The 3,885-nt window shown below is 48.6% G+C and overlaps 1 long non-coding RNA gene across 2 annotated transcripts; it reads right to left on the minus strand.

Annotated features, from left to right (window-relative positions):
• Positions 1–818: 818 nt before the first annotated feature.
• On the minus strand, positions 819–2,088 carry LOC125524258 (uncharacterized). 2 transcript variants are annotated; one of them, XR_007290644.2, is made up of 4 exons: positions 1,866–2,088; positions 1,564–1,674; positions 1,225–1,458; positions 819–1,141 (listed from the first exon to the last, which is right to left on the minus strand). It is a non-coding gene; the product is annotated as an uncharacterized LOC125524258 (long non-coding RNA). The 2 variants fall into 2 exon arrangements; XR_015611373.1 differs by having other exon boundaries at positions 819–1,458.
• Positions 2,089–3,885: the final 1,797 nt, after the last annotated feature.

Here is a 3,885-nt window from a genome sequence, read left to right on the forward strand (position 1 = left end):
CATGCCGATCGAGATGTCGCTCAGTGGAATATAGCTGGTCAACGAAACACCGACGGTTACATACCTGGCAGAATATGTATCTATTATGTTTCTCCACTAGTTTTTCTGCCTATTTTACTACCTTTTCTTGTTTGCAAAACTTGGTCGTACCAATCATCCTTCTAGCAAGTTGAAAAATGTGTGTCGCACTACTCTGTTTATCGAAAACACGCATGCAGACATCATCATGGTTTGAAATCCTTCTAGAGGGAAGTGAACATTACAAACCCAGTACCCCGTGAATTCAAAAGTTATGAATAAAATTAAAACCATACTGTTAGCAACCCAGGCCCAGCTCCCGGTCCATCGGCATATGCTCGGACGTTTCCGGTGCACATCGGACACTCCACTATAAGCAGAAAGCCCACAACATTCCAAAAGACCGGCCTGAAGGAAGTGTGGCACTCTCCCTTATAAGGAGCTCCTAACCTCCTCCCCCCCTTAGGATGGCGTGGTGACCAGCTCTGATACCACTTGTTAGCAATCCAGGCCCAGCTCCCGGTCCATCGGCATATGCTCGGACGTTTCCGGTGCGCATCGGACACTCCACTATAAGTAGAAAGCCCACAACATCTCAAAAGACCGGCCTGAAGGGAGTGTGGCACTCTCACTTATAAAAAGCTCCTAGCCTCCTCCCATATTCGAGGTGGGACTAAAGTCACTGGCGTTGCCCAAGGTCAGGTTCCTGACACATACCACATGCAATACGCACTCTAAGCATACGGAAAAAGTTCCATAAAATACGTATTACATAACCTGCAGATAGTTCTCAGGAAAAATTACGAGTCTCCCATAAGTTCTTTGATAATGGGAACGACCACGGTTTGATTTACAAGGCCGTTGCAAATGACCCCCTTCTGACTTCTTGATTGTGGCGGTGCTAATAGTGATAGTGTGACCAAGCTATATTTGCCCCCTTCTCAGCAATCAGTCTGGCACATCTTAAATTTTGCAGGGAGTTGCCCAATGTTCCCAGCTAATCCCAAAACTTCATAAAGAAGGATCATCCTTGATTGGTAGATCTCATCTCCTAACTGTTGCATCAGAAAAACGCTCATACCACTGCCTCACATAATGTAGCGCCTGTATCCCTCTTGAAGCCCTTAAAGTTGTTGAACACGAATTTCTCAGAGTGCTCACTGCACTGCACTAAACAAAATGATTTTATTGGGTTTCGGCAAGTACCTGCTGCAAATCCAAGGGCCGTTGGTGAGCTTTGGGGAACCAATTCTGCCATCCCTTTGCCTTCGGCGTCCTTCCGTCAAAGTATTTAGCTATACATGCCATTAACTCGTGAGCAATCTTGATGTGTTCGTTGCGAAGTTCATCTGCTGGCCTATCGGTCGACAATTGTTGTCCTCGTCCTTGGGAAGTCAGAAATATATGTAGACCAGGTGTGTGCATGGTTCACTGCACTATCTACAAAGTCAAATCAACAAAAAATAAATCTTATCATGGTGCCGAGAATGCTTTAGCAGCCCTACTTTTGTTAAGACTTATAAGATGGGGGTCAGGGGTGTTTACCTGCAGGAGGGGTATTAAAAAATCTCTTCATCATTTGATCCTGATGATAAATCGTCAATCCGTCGAGGCGCGCTCGGCCCCGAAGGCGGCGGGATCCCGTACCCATCCGTCCTGCGTCAATGGCCAGCAAGCACTAGTCAGTTTTTTCGATGGCTGCCATCGCCATTGAGGGATCATGATGCGTTTGCACAGAGTCCATGAAAAACGGAGGGACTATATATGGTGATGTATAAGACCACACTGCAGGATTGCTCCCGTAGTGCGGTGATGTATAAAATGCGTTAGATGGGAGACGATATTACCTTAGATCCGTGTGTCTCGCCGCCCTATGAACAAACGAAGTACGTCAAACTTCCGGTGGTCTTCAACCTCTCGCAAATTGGTAGCAGATGCCAAATGCCAAATAGTCTGCTCGGCTTTCGCGGGAGTAGACGCGCTCGGCTTTAGCCGTCGCGTGAGTCCGATCACGGGCCGCCCCTCGCTCCCTTGCAGGGGAGCAGACAAAAAAAACACCGGCGATCTCTGAACCCCGGATTCCAGGAGCCACGAGACGGCCATTTTGTTTCGGGGTGAGCATTGACTTTGTCCCAGTAAATTCGGTGTTTTTTTACCGGCGCCTTGCGGTAAATAACAAAAAAAGCCTTGCTGCACCATGCTACCCTGGAATGGCGTGACTGTTTTTTTAAATTAACGGCGTGACGGTTTTGACCGAACTGTTTCGTTATTGTTTTCAAACGTAGCGCATGAACGGACCAAGCTCAACGTCGACTTCTTGCGTGTGAGCATTTTTTTTAAATAGCGGTGGGGTGATAAGGTAGTAAAATAAATCAACACATGCCGACACAAAACAAAAGGTTGTAAACTTAATTTGGTATAAGGGCATATTCAATACCGACTCCCAAAACGGACACCCCAATTGTTTATGGACTGAAGACCAAACCGTGGACACTGATGCGGGACCCGACCATCCAGACATAGCCACAAACAATTCAAATCAAATTTGAAGAAACTTGATAAATTTAAGCAAATGCGTCAAATTTCACTCAAATTCAGACATAATTTACATATATGGTTGATATTTCGGTTGTTTAACTGTAAATTAAAAAAAAGCCTATTGCTCGTATCAGACGACCACAGTGTCGAGCCGTCCGTGTCGTTGTCGTTGTCCCTCCAGCGGCGGAAGGGCGCCAGTCTGCCGCGACAGCCTTGTCCGGCTGCTTCCTGCTGCTCGCGGAGGAGCCGCTCTACTTCCTCCTGCGGGGCGCGGAGGGCCGCCGCGGCCAGTGCCGACGACGCTTGTGGAGCCCTAGCGGTGGTCTTGCCCCGTTGAAATTGGCGGAGGAGTCGCTAACGACCACTCCTCGCCGATCTTGTTGATCTCACCGTCTAGGCGGTGGCAGCGCCTTCGGTCATCTCCTCGGTGGTTACGAAGCGGTCGAGGGCCCAAGTGGTGGCCATGTAGGGGTCGTTATGGGGTTGTGGAATGCCGAGCGACGAGCAGCATTGCGCCTGTTGCCTCGGTACCTGCTCATCCTCAAAAATGACGGCACGCGAGCCCGAAGGACCGCTTCCACCGGCATAGTGGAGGATATGGTCTCGCGCTTTGGTGATCGCCGGCGGTAGTTCGTCCTTGATGAACCGGCGACGTCGACACTAGCTCGCTCTTCACGCGGCCCTTAATATGACGCTACAATTGTGTAGGGGCCAGGCTGACTCCTCCTTGATGTGGCGCCCAATCTAGACGCCGCTGCGTTTGCATGGGAGGACTCTGGCTCGTCCTTCACGCGTCGGAGAGGAGGAGCAGTAGCACGGTGGGGACGGTGGCTTCTCCTTGACGCGGTTCTGTCAACGTAAAATGGTGGTTCCCGTGTAATCTAAATGATGTGATGATACTATACCACACTAGCTATCACTCACTAACAATCGACTCTCTATCTACCTATCATCGTCTCTCTAATCCTCTATCATCTAGACAAAATTACACGAAACATAAAAGTGTTAGAGTGTGAGTGGAACAGGCCATGCGGGGCGCGGTTGTAGTGTATGGATAATGTGCTTGGCGAAGCCATACAACAGTCGGCTCGTATGTTGTTAATGTGTGATGAAGGTGATTAGAAGCTGTAATGTCATCACAACACAATATCATCATCCCGAAACTCTGCACGGTGTACAAGGGTGTCGATGGGTGCAACATTCTCTCAATGATGTGGTTCGCATGTAAAGAGGGTGCCCCCGCGCGGGTATGCATGATTCTGACAATGTAAAATGAAGGTTCTAGTGAAATCTAAATGATGAGGTGATATTATATCATTCTCTCAGTCA

The sequence above is a fragment of the Triticum urartu genome, chromosome 7A, assembly GCF_056163025.1.
Source record: "Triticum urartu cultivar PI428250 chromosome 7A, HENAU_Tu73, whole genome shotgun sequence".
NCBI classification, from domain to species: domain Eukaryota; kingdom Viridiplantae; phylum Streptophyta; class Magnoliopsida; order Poales; family Poaceae; genus Triticum; species Triticum urartu.